The 24,566-nt window shown below is 40.0% G+C and overlaps 1 protein-coding gene across 1 annotated transcript in view; it reads left to right on the forward strand.

The window, feature by feature from the left end:
* The window catches only part of TMCC1 (transmembrane and coiled-coil domain family 1), a 392,643-nt gene that overhangs the window by 59,138 nt on the left and 308,939 nt on the right, over positions 1-24,566 (forward strand). Inside the window, exon 2 of the mRNA XM_053720760.1 lies at positions 18,494-18,595. The gene's annotated coding sequence lies outside the window, so the exon portion shown is untranslated. The remainder of the gene's footprint in view (positions 1-18,493; positions 18,596-24,566) is intronic.

The following is a 24,566-nucleotide window of genomic DNA, read 5'->3' on the forward strand; positions in this document are numbered from 1 at the left end:
CTGTAACCTTAAGTATATAGTTATGGAGTACAATAATTAGAAGACAATTACATAAATCATAAGGGTACAGGGACCTGCCCTTGAGTCGCTATAAAATGTAAAGCATCTTTACATAAAATGATCAGCAGGACTAGTGTACTTGTGAGCTTACATTCTAATGAGATTTTATACTGAGAGTGAGATTCTCTGATGTCTAATGTGCATAGTTCCTTTATACTAACAGTTACTGGTGCATATTGTGTGTAATTTGTAATTAAATACTAATTGTGAGGGTCACTGATTACTAATGAAAGTAGTATGTGTTTATATACTAAATGGGATTGTCACTGATGCTTAATGCAATATGTAATATGAGCTGTATGTAATTATGCACTGATTGTTCGGGTCACTCGTAACTAATGAGAGTAGGAAGTCTATATATACAGTCTGATAGATATTCATGTCTGATATGAATAATGTTATGGTCAGTCATATGTAATTTGGGTTATATTGTAAAACAACTGAGAATGTAGCTAAGATTTAAGACAAATTTCATTTCTCCAACATAGGTGTGTCCGGTCCACGGCGTCATCCTTACTTGTGGGATATTCTCTTCCCCAACAGGAAATGGCAAAGAGCCCAGCAAAGCTGGTCACATGATCCCTCCTAGGCTCCGCCTACCCCAGTCATTCTCTTTGCCGTTGTACAGGCAACATCTCCACGGAGATGGCTTAGAGTTTTTTAGTGTTTAACTGTAGTTTTTATTATTCAATCAAGAGTTTGTTATTTTAAAATAGTGCTGGTATGTACTATTTACTCAGAAACAGAAAAGAGATGAAGATTTCTGTTTGTATGAGGAAAATGATTTTAGCAACCGTTACTAAAATCCATGGCTGTTCCACACAGGACTGTTGAGAGCAATTAACTTCAGTTGGGGGAACAGTGAGCAGTCTCTTGCTGCTTGAGGTATGACACATTCTAACAAGACGATGTAATGCTGGAAGCTGTCATTTCCCTATGGGATCCGGTAAGCCATGTTTATTAAGATAGTAAATAAGGGCTTCACAAGGGCTTATTAAGACTGTAGACTTTTTCTGGGCTAAATCGATTCATTATTAACACATATTTAGCCTTGAGGAATCATTTAATCTGGGTATTTTGATAAGATTATATCGGCAGGCACTGTTTTAGACACCTTATTCTTTAGGGGCTTTCCCAAATCATAGGCAGAGCCTCATTTTCGCGCCGGTGTTGCGCACTTGTTTTTGAGAGGCATGACATGCAGTCGCATGTGTGAGGAGCTCTGATACTTAGAAAAGACTTTCTGAAGGCGTCATTTGGTATCGTATTCCCCTTTGGGCTTGGTTGGGTCTCAGCAAAGCAGATACCAGGGACTGTAAAGGGGTTAAAGTTAAAAACGGCTCCGGTTCCGTTATTTTAAGGGTTAAAGCTTCCAAATTTGGTGTGCAATACTTTTAAGGCTTTAAGACACTGTGGTGAAATGTTGGTGAATTTTGAACAATTCCTTCATATTTTTTCGAAGCGAGGGTTCTCAGATTCTGTTATCGATACTCTTGTTCAGGCCAGAAAGCCTGTAACTAGAAAGATTTACCACAAAATTTGGAAAAAATATATCTGTTGGTGTGAATCTAAAGGATTCCCTTGGGACAAGGTTAAGATTCCTAAGATTCTATCCTTCCTTCAAGAAGGATTGGAAAAAGGATTATCTGCAAGTTCCCTGAAGGGACAGATTTCTGCCTTGTCTGTGTTACTTCACAAAAAGCTGGCAGCTGTGCCAGATGTTCAAGCCTTTGTTCAGGCTCTGGTCAGAATCAAGCCTGTTTACAAACCTTTGACTCCTCCTTGGAGTCTCAACTTAGTTCTTTCAGTTCTTCAGGGGGTTCCGTTTGAACCCTTACATTCCGTTGATATTAAGTTATTATCTTGGAAAGTTTTGTTTTTGGTTGCAATTTCTTCTGCTCGAAGAGTTTCAGAATTATCTGCTCTGCAGTGTTCTCCTCCTTATCTGGTGTTCCATGCAGATAAGGTGGTTTTACGTACTAAACCTGGTTTTCTTCCAAAAGTTGTTTCTAACAAAAACATTAACCAGGAGATTATCGTACCTTCTCTGTGTCCGAAACCAGTTTCGAAGAAGGAACGTTTGTTGCACAATTTGGATGTTGTTCGCGCTCTAAAATTCTATTTAGATGCTACAAAGGATTTTAGACAAACATCTTCCTTGTTTGTTGTTTATTCCGGTAAAAGGAGAGGTCAAAAAGCAACTTCTACCTCTCTCTCTTTTTGGATTAAAAGCATCATCAGATTGGCTTACGAGACTGCCGGACGGCAGCCTCCCGAAAGAATCACAGCTCATTCCACTAGGGCTGTGGCTTCCACATGGGCCTTCAAGAACGAGGCTTCTGTTGATCAGATATGTAGGGCAGCGACTTGGTCTTCACTGCACACTTTTACCAAATTTTACAAGTTTGATACTTTTGCTTCTTCTGAGGCTATTTTTGGGAGAAAGGTTTTGCAAGCCGTGGTGCCTTCCATTTAGGTGACCTGATTTGCTCCCTCCCTTCATCCGTGTCCTAAAGCTTTGGTATTGGTTCCCACAAGTAAGGATGACGCCGTGGACCGGACACACCTATGTTGGAGAAAACAGAATTTATGTTTACCTGATAAATTACTTTCTCCAACGGTGTGTCCGGTCCACGGCCCGCCCTGGTTTTTTAATCAGGTCTGATATTTTATTTTCTTTAACTACAGTCACCACGGTATCATATGGTTTCTCCTATGCAAATATTCCTCCTTAACGTCGGTCGAATGACTGGGGTAGGCGGAGCCTAGGAGGGATCATGTGACCAGCTTTGCTGGGCTCTTTGCCATTTCCTGTTGGGGAAGAGAATATCCCACAAGTAAGGATGACGCCGTGGACCGGACACACCGTTGGAGAAAGTAATTTATCAGGTAAACATAAATTCTGTTTTTATTATATCTGAGCCTTAGGTTAAAATGGACATTCTAATGTAAATTTTCCTTCCTTTTTAAAGTGTTCCCATTTATCAATTTACCCAGCTGGAATGTATTACATTGTTTATAAACAGCTAATTGGCCTTGTATTTTATCATTTGAGAAGGCTGTTTAAACTACTACTTCTACTTAAAGATATGAATACTGCAGTATTCTCTATTGAAAAGCTATATAGACCAGAAATATCCGTTGAAATCAACCTTCCAGGGAGGGAGAGGTATTGAAATGATTTTGTAGTGATGCACCGAAATGCAAATTCTGGACCAAAACCAAAAATTCAGTATGCACTTTGCCGAAAACCGAAACCAAAAATTACTTCTTCCCTCCCCTCACCCCCAAATTTTTTTAAAAACTTTTTTTTTTGTATAATTGTATTAATATTAGACTTTTTAATTAATTTCATGAATTTAAAAGAATCGAAATTGAAAAACTACAAGCCAATAAAAATAACCACACTTTTATTGAAAGTAACATATCTTACAGGATCAGATTTGTTTTTTTTTTTTTTTTTTTACCAATTATCCAGTATTGTCCTAGAAAATGTTTATGATGTGCAAAACAGTAAGTCAAGTAATGAACTCAAACAGCAGCTGTAGGCTAGCATCAAATTTGAAATATGCTACACAATAATTTTACTTAAAAGTTCATGTTTCAAATAGGGCATGTAATTTTAAACAACTTTCCAATTTACTTTTATCACCAATTTTGCTTTGTTCTCTTGGTATTCTTAGTTGAAAGCTAAACCTAGGAGGTTCATATGCTAATTTCTTAGAACTTGAAGGCCGCCTCTAATCTAAATGCATTTTGATAGTTTTTCACCACTAGACGGCATTGGTTCACGTGTTTTATATAGAGAACATTGAGCTCATGCACGTGAATTTACCATGGAGACAGCTCTGATTGGCTAAAATGCAAGTCTGTCAAAAGAACTGAAATAAGGGGGCAGACTGCTGAGGCTTAGATACAAGGTAATTGCAGAGGTAAAATGTGTATAATTATAATTGTGTTGGTTATGCAAAACTGGGGAATTGGTAATTAAGGGATTATCTATCTTTTAAAACAACAAAAATTCTGGTGTTGACTGTCCCTTTTATACTATTTTCTCTAGGTATTGGTCTTCGTGTATAGTGAAAATTAATAGGCCTTTTGTGTATATAAATATAATATAACAATGTCTATTCTCCCTGCAGGATCAGATCATATAAATGGGCATGATGTGGAGAACAATAGTTTGTGGGTCAAAAAAGCAAAAAACAATATTTTAAATAGAGATTAACCTAAAGGAGCAGTTTCATATTTACATTTAATACTTTGCAACTGGCATAACAGATCACTGGGAACACATTAATGTGAAACAGATCCGGTGATATATTTTATATGGGTTTTAATGAAGTTGCTCTATAACTAACTTTTTAATATAGATATGAAATTCAAATACGCTGCTCTCCGCCGCCAACTTTAGAAGTATGTTTTTTTGTTAGCTAAAGGTTTGAACTCTTCTCCAATCAGTGCTTTTGTCTTTTAAGGGACATACAACACTAAACACATGCTATATAGAATGATGCAGTCAAAGAAAAGATTAGTCTGAGAATAAAATGTAGATGTAGTTCTTTTTAAGTTTCATTAGCTGTTTAAATATTGGCAAAGTAAGTGTAAAGTTTTAGTGTCTATAAAACAATGGGAGCTGCCATGTTGTAACTTAGGTTACCTTCTATGCTGTGGCCAATTAGGGACAGTTATAAATAGGTCACTAGAGTGTGCAGCCAATGGCTGTGTGGCATATAACAGTGTTCTGCACTTCCCTTTCTAACAGGAACGGATAAGCTCACAATTTCAGAATGGAATTACAAGAAAAGTGAACAAAATAAATAATGAAAGTATATTGCAGACTTCTTATATATCGATTTATCATTTTATAGTGTTTAACTTTTTTTAAGGCACTTCTGTTGAATATTTCAATCCTTTAGCTCACAGAAAAATTGACTTATGAAGTGGGCGACGGAGCGCAGTGTATTTGAATTTCATATCTATATTGAAAAGTAAATTTTAGTGCAACTTCATTACAACTGATGAATTAAACTCCATCTAAAATATCACTAATATTCCATATCTGTTTTTACCATCATTTTAAAGGGTCACTGAACCCAAATTTTTTCTTTCGTGATTCAGATAGATCATGCAATTTTAAGCAACTTTCTAATTTACTCCTATTATCAATTTCTCATGCAAGGTGTATCCAGTCCACGGATTCATCCTTTACTTGCAAAGAGAGCACACAGCAAAGCTGTCCATATAGCTCCCCCTCTAGCTCCACCCCCCAGTCATTCTCTTTGCCGTCTCTAAGCACTAGGGTCTCTCTACGGGAGGGTAAAGTGAATGTGGTGTTAGAATTGTAGTTTTTATTATCTTCAATCAAAAGTTTATTTTAAATGGTACCGGTTTGTACTATTTACTCTCTAGCAGAAAAGTGATTAAGATTTCTGCTGAGAGGAAAATGATTTTAGCATGTTGTAACTAATATCCACTGCTGTTCCCACACAGGACTGAGAAGTACCAGAAAACGTCAGTTGGGGGGAACGGTTTGCAAGGTAATCTGCAATGAGGTATGTTTAGTCATTTATTTCTAGACAAGACTGAGATAATGCTAGAAGAGACTGACAATATCCGCATAAGGGGAGGGTAAGCTATGTTCACAGACTTAGTAAGGAATTGAATGCTTACATAACAGGGCTAATTATGCTGGTTGACACTGATTCAGGGCAATCAATTGTTTATTCAAGAAAAATATTGTTTGTAGACACTTTGAAAGTCCTTTTGGGGTTCTTTCTGGGGTTATTACCCACATGGCTGGTTTTTAGTCACTTAAGATTGATTTACTAGGCCTCACAACTCCGGAGTAGAGTGGGAGAGGCCTAATTTCGCGCCTCAGATGCGCAGTTAGAATTGCAGAGAAGTTCATGCTGATTCACATGGAGGGTCCTGCTGCTGTTTGAGGGCCTTATAGAAGCTATATTCCCCCAAATCTGATCCCTAAGGGCAGGTAGGGCCACAGCAAGGCAGTGGCAAGGTGCTGTACTATTTTTAACCGGGTGTTGGCTTTAGGCTGCTCCGGTTTGGGCATTAAGGGGTTAATCGTTTTGAAACTTGTGGTGCAATGTTATTAAGGCTTTAGGTACATACTGTGAAAATGTCACTGTTTTGTAAAATTGTGTGCTCTTTTTATTTCTTAAAGGCACAGTACGGTTTTTTCAAATTGTGTTTTTTATTTGATTAAAGTGATTTCCAAGCCTGCTTGTATATATTACTAGTCTATTAAACATGTCTGACACTAAGGAAAATCCTTGTTAAATGTGTTTAGAAGCCATGGTGGAACCCCCTCTCAGAATGTGTCCCACTTGTACTGATATGTCTATACACTTTAAAGATCATATTGTTGCACTTAAAAATGTGGCCCAAGATGATTATTCTCAGACTGAAGGTAACGAGGGTAGCCCGTCTGCCTCTCCCCAAGTGTCACAACCAGTTACGCCCGCGCAAGCGACGCCTAGTACCTCTAGTGCGTCTAACCCTTTTACATTACAAGACTTAGCGGCAGTCATGGATAATTCTCTTACAGCCTTCTTATCTAAACTGCCCGTGTTACCCGCAAAGCGTGATAGCTCCGTTTTTAAGAACAGATTATGAGCATGCTTTGGTAGCCGTATCCGCTATTCCCTCACAACGCTCTGAAGTGGGAGCGAGGGATTTGATGTCTGAGGGAGAAGTCTCTGATTCAGGAAGGGTTCCTCCTCAGACAGATTCAGATACATTGGCTTTTAAATTTAAACTAGAACACCTCCGCGTTTTGCTTAGGGAGGTATTAGCTACTCTGGATGACTGCGATCCTTTGGTGATCCCAGAGAAATTGTGTAAAATGGACAAGTACCTAGAGGTCCCGGTTTACACGGATACGTTTCCGGTCCCTAAGAGGATTGCGGATATTGTTACTAGGGAGTGGGATAGACCAGGTGTTCCCTTTGCTCCCCCTCCTGTTTTTAAGAAAATGTTCCCCATACCTGACCCTGTGCGGGACTCGTGGCAGACGGTCCCTAAGGTGGAGGGGGCTATTTCTACACTTGCTAAACGCACAACCATACCAATTGAAGACAGTTGTGCCTATGGATAAGAAGTTAGAGGGTTTACTTAAGAAAATTTTTGTTCAACAAGGTTTTCTTCTCCAACCTATTGCCTGCATTATTCCTGTAACTACTGCAGCTGCTTTCTGGTTTGAGGCGCTGGAAGACTCGCTCCAGACGGAGACCTCATATGAGGAAATTATGTATAGAATTAAGGCTCTAAAGCTAGCTAATTCTTTTATCACTGACGCCGCTTTCCAAATAGCTAAGTTAGCGGCGAAAAATTCAGGTTTCGCCATTTTGGCGCGCAGGGCGCTATGGCTAAAGTCCTGGTCGGCCAATGTGTCGTCTAAATCCAAGCTTTTGAACATCCCTTTCAAAGGAAAGACCCTCTTCGGGCCTGAATTGAAAGAGATTATTTCAGATATCACCGGGGAAAAGGCCATGCTCTCCCTCAGGACAAGCCCTTTAAGACAAAGAACAAGGCTAATTTTCGTTCCTTTTGCAATTTCAGGAACGGCCCCGCTTCAACCTCTCCGGCTGCAAAGCAAGAGGGTAACGCTTCACAGCCCAAGGCAACCTGGAAACCTTACCAGGGCTTTAATAAGGGTAAACAGGCCAAAAAGCCTGCAGCTGCCACCAAGACAGCATGAAGGGGTAGTCCCCGATCCGGGACCGGATCTAGTAGTGGGCAGACTCTCTCTCTTCGCTCAGGCCATGAGCAAGAGATGTACACGATCCTTGGGCATTAGAGATTATAGCCCAGGGATACCTTCTAGAATTCAAGGACTCTCCTCCAAGGGGAAGGTTCCACATTTCACGTCTGTCTACAGATCAGACAAAAGAAAGAGACGTGTTTACGCTGTGTAGAAGATCTACTTACAATGGGAGTGATCCACCAAGTTCCAATTACAGAACAAGGACTGGGGTTTTACTCAAACCTGTTTGTGGTTCCCAAAAAAGAAGGAACTTTCAGACCAATCCTGGATCTCAAAATTCTAAACAAATTCCTCAGAGTCCCATCATTCAAGATGGAGACCATTCGGACAATCTTACCAATGATCCAGGAGGGTCAATATATGACTACCGTGGATCTAAAGGATGCGTATCTGCATATTCCTATCCACAAAGATCATCACCAGTTTCTCAGGTTCGCCTTTCTGGACAAGCATTATCAGTTTGTGGCTCTTCCTTTCGGGTTGGCCATTGCTCCCAGAATTTTCACAAAGGTGCTAGGGTCCCTCCTGGCGGTTCTAAGACCGCGGGGCATAGCAGTGGCACCTTACTTAGATGACATCTTAATTCAAGCGTCGACTTTCCAAAGAACCAAATCTCACACGGAGATCGTATTGGCCTTTCTGAGGTCTCACGGGTGGAAGGTGAACGTAAAAAAAGAGTTCTCTCTCCCCCCTCACAAGAGTTCCATTCCTAGGAACACTAATAGACTCATTAGAAATGAAAATATTTCTGACGGAGGTCAGAAAGTTAAAACTGTTAACTACTTGCCGAGCTCTTCATTCCATTCCTCGGCCATCTGTAGCTCAGTGCATGGAGACAATCGGACTATTGGTAGCGGCCATGGACATAGTCCCTTTTGCTCGGATACATCTCAGACCACTGCAACTATGCATGCTCAAACAGTGGAATGGGGATTATGCAGATTTGTCTCCTCAAATTCAGTTGGACCAGGAGACCAGAGATTCTCTTCTCTGGTGGTTGTCTCAGGATCACCTGTCTCAGGGAATATGTTTCCGCAGACCAGAGTGGATGATTGTAACGACCGACACCAGTCTGTTGAAAGCTCAGGGCTTATGGTCTCGGGAAGAAACTCTTCTCCCGATAAACATTCTGGAACTGAGGGCGATATTCAACGCTCTTGAGGCATGGCCTCAACTAGCTGCAGCCAAATTCATCAATTTCAGTCGGACAACATCACGACTGTAGCTTACGTCAATCATCAGTGGGGAACAAAGAGTTCCCTAGCAATGACGTAAGTAACCAAAATAATCAGGTGGGCGGAGGATCACTCCTGCCATCTCTCAGCAATTCACATCCCAGGAGTAGACAACTGGGAGGCGGATTTTCTAAGTCGTCAGACTTTTCACCCTTGGGAGTGGGAACTCCACCCGGAGGCATTTGCCCAGCTGACTCAGCTTTGGGGCACTCCAGAGTTGGATCTGATGGCGTCCCGTCAGAACAGTTGTGTGTGCAGAAGAATGCGCTAGCAATACAAAATGATTATAGGCCTACAGATAAAGGTGATTATCTCCTAAAATACACATTGGAGAGACTATTGGGGGAATTATTTAGGTTGTAGGGAGTCCCTAAAGACACTCAAACAATACTAAAAGAATCTGTGGCGCTGAAAGTACAGCTAAAATAATCACTAATGGCTATGTGAGTAGTGGTCCGAATTATATATATATATATATATAGAGATAAGATGGCTAAAATGTTAATTTTAATGATCACAATACATGTGTATTATACAAAATAATTAAAATAGACTCTACAAAAATATATGTGTTAAAATAATAATAAAAACACAGCTTCTAGCAAAGATGCATAAAAAACAAGAATGCATAAAAAACAAAGGTAAAATACAAGAGACCATGCAGTTAAATGGCCATTAAAATATGCAATCAACTTGCCATAAGAGCAAGTGTACAAAATAACACAGTGTAGTAAACTTGATATAAAGAGCGGTTTATGCTTCAAAGTTCAAAGAGTCAATTTTAAAGAGTCAATTTAAAGTTGTGTTTCCCCAGCAATGCTCATCAATCCTAATGCATGGGGATACGTGAGACAAGAAATGGACTTGTCAAAAGCAAATCAATTGTTCAGGTTAGATATTACACTTTTTACTTATGTCTAGCAGCTCTCTTGGTGCCAGTCTCGGTTGCTGTATTCCTCTCACAGCCCGGTTGTAGTTTGTGTTGGTGGGTGTTTGCAGACACTTCTGCCAGTTTCTTTTTCTGCCGCCCGGGTGTCCTTGAACAGCAGTAAATCCTGTTTTCATGCAATTTCGCCGGATGGCGTCAGAACACCAAACTTCCTCTCTACGGGTCCAGGTCCCGGGATCCCAAGGCGGTATTGATAGATGCTCTAGCAGCGCCTTGGTCCTTCAATCTGGCTTATGTTTTTCCACCGTTTCCTCTCCTCCCGCGTCTGGTTGCCTGAATCAAGCAGGAGAAGGCTTTGGTGATTCTGATAGCGCCTTCATGGCCACACAGGACTTGGTATGCAGACCTAGTGGACATGTCATCTGTCCCACCATGGACATTGCCAATGAGGCAGGATCTTCTGATACAGGGTCCGTTCAAGTCCAAATTTAGTTTCTCTACGTCTGACTGTTTGGAGATTGAACGCTTAATTCTATCAAAGCGTGGGTTCTCTGAGTCAGTTATAGATACTCTGATTCAGGCTAGAAAGCCTGTCACCAGGAAAATCTACCATAAGATATGGCAGAAATATCTTTGTTGGTGTGAATCCAAGGGTTACTCATGGAGTAAGATTAGGATTCCCAGGATATTGTCTTTTCTCCAAGAAGGATTGGAAAAAGGATTGTCAGCTAGTTCCTTAAAAGGACAAATATCTGCTTTGTCTATCCTGTTACACAAGCGTCTGGCAGAGGTACCAGACGTTCAAGCGTTTGTTCAGGCTTTAGTCAGAATCAAGCCTGTCTTTAAACCTGTGCTCCGCCATGGAGTTTGAATCTAGTTCTTTCAGTTCTTCAAGGGGTTCCGTTTGAACCTTTACATTCCATAGACATTAAGTTGTTATCTTGGAAAGTTTTGTTTTTGATAGCTATCTGCGTGTTCCACGCAGATAAGGTAGTTTTGCGTACCAAGCCTGGTTTTCTTCCTAAAGTTGTTTCTAACAAGAATATTAACCAGGAAATAGTTGTTCCTTCTCTGTGTCCTAATCCATCTTCGAAGAAGGAATGTATATTACACAATCTTGATGTTGTTTGTGCTTTAAAGTTCTATTTACAAGCAACTAAGGATTTCAGACAAACATCTTCTTTGTTTGTTATCTATTCTGGTAAGAGGAGAGGTCAGAAAGCGACTGCTACCTCTCTTTCCTTTTGGCTGAAAAGCATCATCCGTTTGGCCTATGAGACTGCTGGCCAGCAGCCTCCTGAAAGAATTACTGCAGTGGCTTTCACATGGGCTTTCAAAAATGAGGCTTCTGTTGAACAGATTTGTAAGGCAGTGACTTGGTCTTCACTGCATACTTTTGCCAAATTGTACAAATTCGATACTTTTGCTTCTTCGGAGGCTATTTTTGGGAGAAAGGTTTTGCAAGCAGTGGTGCCTTCCGTTTAAGGTACCTGTCTTGTTCCCTCCCTTCATCCGTGTCCTAAAGCTTTGGTATTGGTATCCCACAAGTAAAGGATGAATCTGTGGACTGGATACACCTTGCAAGAGAAAACAGAATTTATGCTTACCTGATAAATTACTTTCTCTTGCGGTGTATCCAGTCCACGGCCCGCCCTGACATTTAAGTCAGGTAAATTTTTTTTTGTTTAAACTACAGTCACCACTGCACCCTATGGTTTCACCGTTTTCTTCCTAACCTTTGGTCGAATGACTGCGGGGTGGAGCTAGAGGGGGAGCTATATGGACAGCTTTGCTGTGTGCTCTCTTTGCCACTTCCTGTAGGGAATGAAAATATCCCACAAGTAAAGGATGAATCCGTGGACTGGATACACCGCAAGAGAAAGTAATTTATCAGGTAAGCATAAATTCTGTTTTTTCTTCGTTCTCTTGATATCTTTATTTGCATCTAAGTTATTTGTTTGGTTTCAGCACTTGTTTATTGATCGGTTAAATCAATCCACCAATCAGCAAGAACAACCCAGGTTGTTCACCAAAAATGGGCAGGCATCTAAACTTACATTCTTGCTTTTCAAATAAAGATACCAAGAGAATGAAGAAAATTTGGTTATAGGAGTAAATTAGAAAGTTGCTTAAAATTGCATGCTCTATCTGAATCACAAAAGAAAAAATATGGGTTCAGTGTCCCTTTAAGGGAAACCAATTTTGCAGTAAAGTGTCTGATATCTTTATGTGGATAATAGCTCATTATATATGGACTGCTGTAACATCTGATATATTGAGTATAATGTTCAGCTTTTACCCCCTGACTTTTATCCTTTTCTTTCTCCATCAATGGATATCATCTTTTCTGTATTCCACAACTCTCCCTTTTTGGCATTCAATCACTCCTTCTTCTCTCTATGGATCACTGCCCCACTCACTTACTCCTCTTAAAAGGACATGAAAGTCAAAATTATTTTTTCCCAACTCAGATAGAGCATGCAATTTTACTTTTGATTTTACTTCATCAAATGTACTTTGTTCTGTTAGTATCCTTTGTTTAAAGGCATACTTAGGTAGGCTCAGGAGCATCAATGCACTACGGATTGCTAGCTGGTGATTGGTGGCTACACATGCCTCTTTTAATTAGCTTACCAGATGTGTTCTTCTAGCTAGCTCCCAGTAGTGCATAGCTGCTGTGGAGCCGACTTTAACTGTGTGTTTAACTTTTCACACATAGCAACAGAGCAATAATAAGGCATTAGAGCACATTATTTTTGTACTTTTATATCTATTTAATGCAGGGCTCGACAAACCCCGGAGCCATGGAGCCACTGGCTCCTAGAATTTTACCCCAGACTCCTAACGCTAATTTTTAAACGGAGTTGTCAAGCACTGATTTAATGGATGACATTTTTTTCTTCACATAATTAACATCTCCTTTTGGATTTTTTCCTTTCTTCTCTTTTCATTACTGTAATGTTCTATATCTCTCTGTATCTATGACTAGACAGGTTGCTTTTCTTCCCTGCAGGGGGTCACTGGACTGGTTGCACTGATCTCCCCTCCCTTACTCTGCCTTATCCATCACTTCTGTCCATCACTTGACCATTGTTTTCCGCCTCACACTTTCTATTACTCTACTGCTTTCCTTTTCTTCCTTCTCTCTGCCCATCACTAGTCTCTTCTTTCCTATTAAAAAGAACAGTTAATCTTTCAAATGTACTTCTATGATCTAATTTGCTTTGTTCTCCAGGTATCATTTGTTGAAAAGCATACCTAGGTAGGCTAAGAAGAGCAGCAATGCACTACTGGGAGCTAGCTGCTGATTGGTGGCTGCACATATATGCCACTTGTCATTGACTCATCCCATATGTTCAGCTAGCTCACAATAGTGCATTGCTGCTTCTTCAACTAAGGATACCAACAGAATAAAGCACATTTGATAATCAAAGAAAATTGGAAAGTTGTTTAAAATTGTTTGTTTTGTCTGAAGCAAGAAAACAAGTTGGGTTTTTTAGTGACAGTAAACACCTTGAGATTTGTATATAAAAGTTTTGTTATGCGTAATGAAACAACATTGCAATATATGCATATTTATTGTGCCACTTGTTCATGTCATTTAGCATTAAAAACATTTTTTTCCCAAGACTAACCATGCTACATAAATGTGCCTAATATTCTTGAACCCTTTCGTGCCTGGGTTAACGTGTCTACATTGGAACAGCTGTTCCGATGTAAACAAATATAAATCTCACGATCGTGCACGTAATCACAAGATTTTAATGATGGGATAGCGTCAGGGGGACGTCCCTATGATGCTAGGCACGCCCTCCAGACCACTATCACATCAGGGAAATGCCACTGTTTTCTGGAAAGCCAAGTGGTTAGGACTTGTATTCCGTCCTTCAGCGCTAAAGCCCAGCAAAATTCGGACAAAATATGTCCTAACGACGTTAAAAGGTTAACTAATAACAACTGCAAAACAATGCTTTTTATATTAACATGGTGACCAAGGCTAGTCGGTAAATGCAATTTTTTTTTTTAATTATTTGTCACAGTTCACTCTCCTTTTTGTTTATGACTGGGCCGGTCTCCTACTCCTATATATAATTATTGCACACAGTAGTGATATAATCCTGGCACACACACAAGCAATAAAGGGGTTAAATAATTTCTGAGTGACTCACTGGTAACATTGATTTAACCTGTTGATTTCTCAAAATATTTATGCCTCAAATCTATTGTTGCCTCAACCAACAGACACACAAAATTGACTCAATCCTTGATTGCTTGGCATGCATACAAGGGGTTAATTCACTGGTGTGTAGCCGATTTAAACTTCTTTATTGCAAGAAACGCACAAAACAGCCATTTAACCTCTTGACTTTACTCACAGTTCTGCTTCATCTGCAGGCAGTCTATTGCTTCTGTAGTGGATGTGAAAAGAAGGGAGGTTGCAGCAGTGCCAGCCCATTTCACAGTAGGGAGATAAGAGGCTGTTAGCTCCCTCCTCTCCCTAAGTTAGTCCAGGCATTTAACCAGATGTCAGGACCCATTTTCTTAGATCCCATATCTAAGTGGCAAAAGGTTGAGAGAAGAAAAAAAAATAGCACTTTCCAATAAAGATTTAAATGATCCATACCTGACAAAGGGGCAGTATACACCAGTTTTCATTTAACTGCATGCATTAGACAATACTATAAAGAAGAATATGAACAGATACTGATATAAACATCCAGTATAAAACAGTTAAAAAAACTTACTTAGAAGCTCCCAGTTTAGCACTGTTGATGAGGTTAGGCTGGGAAACCCAGTGAAAGGTGCTGGGAAAACAGGAACAGTAGACACTTCCCCCCTCCCTGCATCTGAAAAGACCCATTACACAACCCATAGTCTGTAGACATCAGTATACATCTAAATCTTTGGGGCTTGGTTAGGAGTCTGAAAATCAGGAAAACTATACATTGTTACAAAAACACTCCCGGGTGGGCTATATAAGTGGATTATCTATAAAACATTTATGCAAAGAAAAGGGACAGTGGACTCAATTTTATTACCCATTCCCCAGTTTTGCACAGCCAACATGGTTATAGTAATGTACTTTTAATATACTTTTAACCTCTGTGATTACCTTTTTATCTAAGCCTCTTCTGACAACCCTCTGATCACATTATTATTATCAGGTATTTGTAGAGTGCCAACAGATTCCGCATCACATGACTTTTTATTTATTATATATTGACTTGCATTTTAGCTGTGTTGTGCAGAACCCACGGGCGTGAGCACAATGTTATCTATATGTTATCTATATGACAACAGTCTCCTGTTGTGAAAAGCAAATAATAAAGCATTTGATTGAGGCTGTCTGTAGTGGCTTAGAAACAGGCAGAAATTTAGAGGTTTAAATGTTATAAAGTTTATTAATATAACAATGTTAGTTGTGCAAAGCTGGGGAATGGGTAATAAAGGTGTTATCTATCTTTTTGAACAATAACAATTTTAGCGAAGACTGTCCCTTTTAAAGTGAAGATCAATTTTGATGAATTGGTGCCCGGTTTTTAATAATCCTATTAAAAACAAGGGCACTTTAATTCATCAAAATTGACATTTCACTTGTTTTCTTCAAAAACGTACCTTTTTAATCCTGGCATACGCTCCAGCAATTTCCCCGGCCGTCGGAAGACTCTGCGGATGTCAGAAATGACAAATCCGGCTTCCTCCAATCACGGCTTCCCCCGTGGGGGAATCTTGCCCTGATGCAACACTGTGATAGGAGGAAGCCGGATTCGTAATTTTGGACCCGCGAAGACGACTTGCGACGGGCGGAGGAAGTGCTGGAGAGGCTGCCAGGATTAAAAGGTAAATTTTTGAAGAAAACGAGTAAAATGTCAATTTTGATGAATTAAAGTGTGCTTGTTTTTAATAGGATTATTAATACCGGGGCACTAATTCATCAAAATTCACCTTCACTTTAAGTCTGAATATTTTTAAGTGTTTAGGAGAACTGAGGGAAGACCCTATATAGCTCTGTTAATATTTGCCTCCAGACTCTAATAATTATTTCTTGCTCTGACTGTTCCTTTCATTCTCTTATATAACTGGTTATCTGACTTCTCTCTGTATATGCAGTAACAGCTGTGTGCTTTTCTGTGCCCACCTTTACAGCGGTGTGTTTATGGATGTAACAAGCGCTCTGTGCATGAGCAGTTGGGAGTGGCAGATGGGTAGTGTTAGAACTTCCTCACTCAGTGAAGTCATACTCTGAAACATTGATCACCCTAAGCATACTGAGGTCCTACTGAATCCTCACTGTTTTAAAAGGGATAGTGTACTCAGGCGAGCAGCAGAGAAAATATTCTTTCTGGCATGCAGCAGGTTAATATATGCACAGCGGTTTAACTATTGCACTGAGCTTTATTTTTGTATGTATGTTTTAGTGTTTTTCTGTAGCTGAATTAAACATATCTTACTTTTCAGTCCCTTAAAGGGACGGTAAAGTCATAATTAAAGTGATGGTAAACCCTAGCGTTTGGGAAACGCTAGGATTTACAATCGTAACAAAAAAGGGGACTTTCATTCATGAAGTATAAAATACTTCATTCTGAAAGCCCCTTTATTTGTTATCAGCGTTTGCTGCGCTGAGCTGCTAAAGGCAGCCCACGGCAGAACGCAATTTGGCTGAGAGGTGACGTTTCCACCTCTTAGCCAATAGCCGTGCGGGAAATACAGCTATTGGCTAAGAGGTGGAAACGTCACCTCTCAGCCAAATTGCGTTCTGCCGTGGGCTGCCTTTAGCAGCTCAGCGCAGCAAACGCTGATAACAAATAAAGGGGCTTTCAGAATGAAGTATTTTATACTTCATGAATGAAAGTCCCCTTTATTTGTTACGATTGTAAATCCTAGCGTTTCCTAAACGCTAGGATTTACCATCACTTTAAACATTCATGATTTAAACAGAGCATACAATTTTAACTCTTTGAGTGCTAAACAATTTCCCACCTGGGTGCTAAGCTAGATTTGAGAGTTTTTTCTGTTGTTGTTTTTTTTTGTTTTGTTTTTTTAAAATATATATTTTTTTACTTTTAATTTTTTTTTTTCCAGATCCCCATGACTTATACCGTTGGAAAGGTTAGGCAATTACCTTTCCAACGGTGGGTCTTGGGGGTCTGTATCTGCTTAGATGCCTGAGATACAGGCTCCTATTCAGCATGTCCCCATTTCCCAATACTGTGCAGATGCCTGTCACTATACAGGCCAGATCACTGGGGTGGGAGTCGTGAGAGCACCCAGATTGCCCTCAAGGTGGGAGAGTGCTAGCGACGGCTCTCAGCCGTAGTCAGCACCTGACTGGGACAATTTGCGACGGCTCAGAACCATCGTTAGCACTCAAAGGGTTAAACAACTTTTATTTACTTCTTTTATTTAATTTGCGTCATCCGTTGCTGAAAGGTTTATCTAGGAAAGCTCAGGTGCAGCAAAGAACCTAGGTTCTAGCTGCTGATTGGTGGCTGCTTATATATACTGATTGTCATTGGCTCACCCACGTGTTCAGTTAGAAACCAGTAGTGCATTGCTGCTCCTTCAACAAATAATACCAAGAGAATGAAACAAATTTGATAATAGACGTAAACTGGAAAAGTTGTTTAAAATGGTTTGTTCGACCTAAATCATGAAAGAAAAATTTTGGGTTTCATGTCCGTTTTAAGAGTTGTTTTTTTTTTTTTTTAATTTTTTTTTTTAAATCCTGTGTTCACCCACTCAGCTGGGAGGCTTTTCTGTGCATTCACTGCCGTTCTGTATCCCCATTGCCTGTTGGCTGTAAGACGTTTCCCCTCCCATCATCAGACCATGTATAGATGACAAACAGAACTCTGGGTATTTGCCAGACTCTGTATCTTAGAAACACATTGGTTGCTTTTTTCCTGGAGGCTGGTGGCATCGCAGTAGCACAGGCTGGCATACCAGGTACTGCTTGTGTGTTATATTAAGAGAAGGTAAGTGGTGGCCAATGACCTATAAGATACTGGAGACAATGAACATTTTAGGATTTTTCCTATAATCTTTTGGCCAGTGCTTTTACCTTTTGCAGCAGAAAGTGCAAGCTACTGAAGCTAACGAACGTGGCTCTTGCTCTTTGTAATAGAAATGCCAGTAGATAAAGTAATTGCTAGGAAATAGTAATACTGGCTGACTTCTGCTTTTTGGTTAACCCTCTTGATGCCAGAAGCTGTGTTGCTTGCTTCTGTTTCAGCTTAAAAACCTCTTAGGTGCTGTGCACAACACATCTCATTCTCTCTGGCTATATATATATATAGTATATAATATCTCTGCAGCACATGAATGTCATTTTGTTAGAGACAGAAATATGGATTTTATTTTTTACTTTTGGGGGTTGATGCAGAATATGTTTTCCCCCCCTTATTGTGATGTTTTTTTAAGACCATGTGACCTGAAAGGGTTTTTGTTAAGAGATGAGCTAATTCTGCTATATGTTGTAAATCATCCTCACTTTGCTAATACTGGATTTCTTTTATGTTTCAGGGATGTTTATAGCCATTTACTTCCTGGTCACATTACAATGATCTATTCCTACCAGCATTCAGATTCTATTCAATATGGGGTCATGTTTTTGGGGCAATGCTTGTAAGTACCACCTGCTGTTATACAAATGATCGTTACCTTGTTCTGGATCTTGTATTATGTGTGTGTTCTGTTAATGCCAACATGAGAGATTTGTTTTTATTTAAGTATCTCTCCATAAATGCAATAGATCAAAAGGTCTGAAATGTATCGAGAAAAACAAAACATTTTTTTTGGAATTTAGTACATTTTGAACCCCAAACAATATGGTTCCGCAAAACAAAAACAACTATATGTATTTTCTGGAGAGAGAACATGTCAAATGGTTTTTGATAGTTGTGTTAAAGGGATATGAAACCCAATTTTTTTTTAAGCAACTTTCTACCCAGGTGCTGAACCAAAGATCGGCCACTTCCTAAGATTACATTCTTGTTTTTCAAATAAAGATAGCAAGAGAACAAAGACAAATTGATAATAGGAGTAAATTAGAAAGTTGCTTAAAATTGCATGCTCTCTCTGAATCATGAAAGGGAAAAAAAACATATTTTTTTTATGTAGATTGACCAGATTCCACTCCTGATTTATTACGCTCCCTTGTCATTATGTCCGTTAGGATTATAAGTTGAATAGTCACCCTCAGGACACACTAAAGGTCACCGATGCTCAATGCCTGAGAGCAGTGGCTGTGCAGCGTTTGTCCCTCACTATTTCTCATGTCTCTAATAGAAATGCTGCGTGAAGGACGCTGACTGTGTGCTATTTTTATACATCTGATTTCTTGCAATAAAAGCATTCGCCAGCAGGCCAGAATGGGAGATACAGGCAGATCCGTCATTATTCTAACATACAATTCTATTTATCTTGCATATTAAGAGTAGCAGATTTCCTGGGAATTCTGCATCCACAGATTACCTGTGTCCACCTGTGGCTCCTCTAGAATGGACAGCATATAGTTATTCAGTTGGTATGAGTGGGTGTGAAGGTGTAGTCAGCTTTGTGTGATTGAAGCGTGTTATTTACCTTCAGAAATGTACAAAGGTAATGATCACTTCCTACGAGGTGGAATTTAGTGCCGATATTTTAAAGGGACGGTCTTGCCAAAATTAAACTTTCATGATTTAGATAGGGCATGCAATTGTAAGCAACTTTCCAGTTTACTTTTATAATCAAATTTGCTTTGTTCTCTTAGTATTCTTTTTTAAAAAGCTAAACCTAGGTAGGCTCATATGCTAATTTCTAAGGCCTCCACTTATCTTATTGCATTTGACAGTTTTTTTATAACTAGACATGTGACATTTGTGCCATATAAATAACATTGTGCTCACTCCTGTGGAATTATTTGAGTTAGCATTGGCTAAAATGCAAGTCTGTCAAAATAACTGAAATAAGGGGGCAGTCTGCAGAGGCTTAGTTACAAGGTCATCACAGAGGTAAAAAGGTATATTAATTTAACCATATTGTTTATGCAAAACTGGGGAATGGGTAATAAAGGTATTATCTATCTTTTTAAACCATGAAAATTCTTAAGTAGACTGTCCCTTTAACCATTTGACTATAAGGCATCCAAGGGTGTTTATATAAATGAGGTAAAAGTACCAATTTAGGGGGCGGAGCTGACCTCTGGATCGGCAGGATGTGCATTACAGGAGCTCTTCCATCATTTATAGTTGTATAGTATTTAATTACATATTTCTGAGAAACTTCTACTTTATATTGGGACTACCTATGACAAACTTGCCCAGGAATATATTTAATTTGTTTGTGAGCTTTTGTTGTGACTCCGTTCCTGACCTATACTATCCAGTGTGGCCCTGAGGAGGCTGATATACTGCGCCATAGCTGAAGCCATAGTGTCTTTCATAGTACTATGTAGCTACCTTTGGAGCCTAGGCTGCTGTTCCCCCCCCCCCCCCCATATTAATGGGAGAAGCTAATATAAGCTCTATCATGGAGGATCTTTCTACAAGGCTACTTGCCCTCTTTGTAGACTTTGAGGAATCGCTGCTACAGAAGTTTGCTAACATCCTGCAGAGTGCCGGCCCGGAGGATATCATTGTGCCAGATGCGGCGAACGGAGAGAGAGAGGTGCGCACCGTGGGTTCTCGGCTGATTTCTTTGTGCTGTGAACATGGCTCAACTCTGGATCCATACAGCTTGGAAGACTTTAACCTTCCTTCATTTACTTGCTTTCTGGGAGATGCGGCCGAACCCCAAAAGTGGGTATTAAATCTGTCACGTGGCCACAGGGCAAGCCCTACAAAGACCGGCACCGCATTAGTGGAAGCCAAGTCGGGCGATCGTGAGGATGTGTGCTGCAACTTGAGCGGGATGTGCTTAGGACCGAGCGGGAATACGGAAATCCCAGTCCACTTGCCTGATAAGATACAGCAGCATGGGATTTGTTCGGGCTCTGCGTCAGGTTTTAAGATCTGGAGAGCAGTGGTGGGTTAAGTCATTATACCCCACTATACAGAGACTCTACTAATTCAGAAGGGCGGCTGCGGTTTAGGTATACATGCAGTCCCATATAACACCCGAACTGAAATATAAAGAACTGCCAATTAGGTACTATATAAAGGTTAGCCAGGCTGAATGGAAAAATGTACCAAACAACAACTCCTATAGGTGATATATAGCTAGTTGACAAAAATGTTCTGTTTGAGGGTTATATTAATTGTACTGGTTTATACTTCTCTGTATTGTACTCCTATATTAGTACTTTTTTTTTTTTTTTGCTAGTTATCGTTAAAAGTCCTGCTAGACTTTTTTGGTAGTCCAAGATAGTAAACTCCTGTACAAATGTATAATTGTTAATGCAAAACTACAATCATTTTTCAAGATATTGGCCATGAAACGTATTTATGCCTGTGATACTGGACTATCACTACCAGTCAGAACCTTATTCACAGGACCACTATTACTGTACGGCCCTTAGTTGGTAGCTGTGTGCTCTATAGTGTCATTGATTAGACAAAATCATGTATCATATGAATGCACAACTTTTGCTTGTTAGTTATACCATGTATGATGTTTACGGTTTGGTGCAACTGTCTATTCTAATATTATGTGTTCTGACTTGTGAGTAGCACACCCGTACCCCATAATAAGGAAGAGTTTAAGCATAGTACTGAACCTTATTCTATACTAGCCACATACTATCTTCACTCTGCTACCAAATATTAAAATCTATATGCCCCATAGTTAATTTCACCTCTCCCTCTCCCCCCCATTCACATAACTTACTTTGTAAACTAAGGAATTTTTTTCTCAAAAACTACCCCTCTGAAGCTATAAATTGTGACGCTTTTTACTAGTTGTTTTCCTTTTTTTAGCCCCCTCTCTATTCGGTATCTAAAAACATATGTATAAACACAGCTACAAGGGTCCAAAAGTGGCCCAATTTGATTTAAGTTTAGTTTCTCTTGTTAAGTGTATCCAGTCCACGGATCATCCATTACTTATGGGATATTCTCCTTCCCAACAGGAAGTTGCAAGAGGATCACCCACAGCAGAGCTGCTATATAGTTCCTCCCCTAACTGTCATATCCAGTCATTCTCTTGCAAGCCTCAACCAAGATGGAGGTCGTAAGAGGAGTGTGGTGTTTTATACTTAGTTTATTCTTCAATCAAAAGTTTGTTATTTTTAAATGGTGCCGGAGTGTACTGTTTATCTCAGGCAGTATTTAGAAGAAGAATCTGCCTGCGTTTTCTATGATCTTAGCAGAAGTAACTAAGATCCATGGCTGTTCTCACATATTCTGAGGAGTTAGGTAACTTCAGAGAGGGAATGGCGTGCAGGTTTTCCTGCAATAAGGTATGTGCAGTTAATATTTTTCTAGGGATGGAATTAGCTAGAAAATGCTGCTGATACCGAACTAATGTAAGTAAAGCCTTAAATGCAGTGATAGCTACTGGTATCAGGCTTATTAATAGAGATGCATACTCTTATAAAAATGTAATATAAAACGTTTGCTGGCATGTTTAATCGTTTTTATATGTATTTGGTGATAAAACATATTGGGGCCTAGTTTTTTTCCCACATGGCTGGCTTGAATTTTGCCTAGAAACAGTTTCCTTAGGCTTTCCACTGTTGTAATATGAGTGGGAGGGGCCTATTTTGCCGTTTTTTTGCACAGCAAAAATTACAGACACAGACATCCAGCTTCTTCCTGCATGATCCAGGACATCTCTGGAGGGCTCAAAAGGCTTCAAAGTCGTTTTTGAGGGAGGTAAAAAGCCACAGTAGAGCTGTGGCAGTTATTGTGACTGTTTGAAAAAAAACAAAAAAAAAAAAAACGTTTTTGTCTTTTATTATTTTTTGGGTATTAAGGGTTAATCATCCATTTGCAAGTGGGTGCAATGCTCTGCTAACTTGTTACATACACTGTAAAAATTTCGTTAGTGTAACTGCCTTTTTTCACTGTTATTTCAAATTTTGACAAAATTTGTGTTTCTTAAAGGTGCAGTAACGTTTTTTATATTGCTTGTAAACTTGTTTAAAGTGTTTTCCAAGCTTGCTAGTCTCATTGCTAGTCTGTTTAAACATGTCTGACACAGAGGAAACTACTTGTTCATTATGTTTGAAAGCCATGGTGGAGCCCCATAGGAGAATGTGTACTAAATGTATTGATTTCACCTTAAACAGTAAAGATCAGTCTTTAACTATAAAAGAAATATCACCAGAAGATTCTGACGAGGGGGAAGTTATGCCGACTAACTCTCCCCACGTGTCAGACCCTTCGCCTCCCGCTCAGGGGATGCACGCTAATATGGCGCCAATAACATCAGGGACGCCCATAGCGATTACCTTGCAGGACATGGCTGCAATCATGAATAATACCCTGTCAGAGGTATTATCCAGGTTGCCTGAATTAAGAGGCAAGCGCGATTGCTCTGGGGTTAGGAGAAATACAGAGCGCGTAGATGCTGTAAGGGCCATGTCTGATACTGCGTCACAATATGCAGATCATGAGGACGGAGAGCTTCAGTCTGTGGGTGACATCTCTGATTCGGGGAATCCTGATTCAGAGATTTCTAATTTTAAATTTAAGCTTGAGAACCTCCGTGTGTTGCTTGGGGAGGTATTAGCTGCTCTGAATGACTGTAACACAGTTGCAGTACCAGAGAAATTGTGAAGGCTGGATAAATACTATGCGGTACCGGTGTATACTGATGTTTTTCCTATACCTAAAAGGCTTACAGAAATTATTAGCAAGGAGTGGGATAGACCGGGTGTGCCTTTTTCCCCACCTCCTATATTTAGAAAAATGTTTCCAATAGACGCCACTACACGGGACTTATGGCAGACGGTCCCTAAGGTGGAGGGAGCAGTTTCTACTTTAGCAAAGCGTACTACTATCCCGGTTGAGGACAGTTGTGCTTTTTCAGATCCAATGGATAAAAAATTGGAGGGTTACCTTAAGAAAATGTTTATTCAACAAGGTTTTATTTTACAGCCCCTTGCATGCATTGCGCCTGTCACGGCCGCGGCGGCATTCTGGTTTGAGGCCCTGGAAGAGGCCATCCATACAGCTCCATTAACTGAAATTATTGACAAGCTTAGAACACTTAAGCTAGCTAACTCATTTGTTTCTGATGCCATTGTTCATTTGACTAAACTAACGGCTAAGAATTCCGGAATTCGCCATCCAAGCGCGTAGGGCGCTATGGCTTAAATCCTGGTCAGCTGACGTGACTCCGAAGTCTAAATTACTCAACATTCCTTTCAAGGGGCAGACCTTATTCGGGCCTGGTTTGAAGGAAATTATTGCTGACATTACTGGAGGTAAGGGTCACACCCTTCCTCAGGACAAGGCCAAAGTAAAGGCCAAACAGTCTAATTTTCGTGCCTTTCGAAATTTCAAGGCAGGTGCAGCATCAACTTCCTCCGCTTCAAAACAAGAGGGAACTTTTGCTCAATCTAAGCAGGCCTGGAAACCTAACCAGTCCTGGAACAAAGGCAAGCAGGTCAGAAAGCCTGCTGCTGCCTCTAAGACAGCATGAAGGAACTGCCCCCTATCCGGCGACGGATCTA

Source organism: Bombina bombina, chromosome 7 (assembly GCF_027579735.1).
Source record: "Bombina bombina isolate aBomBom1 chromosome 7, aBomBom1.pri, whole genome shotgun sequence".
Classification (NCBI taxonomy): Eukaryota; Metazoa; Chordata; class Amphibia; order Anura; family Bombinatoridae; genus Bombina; species Bombina bombina.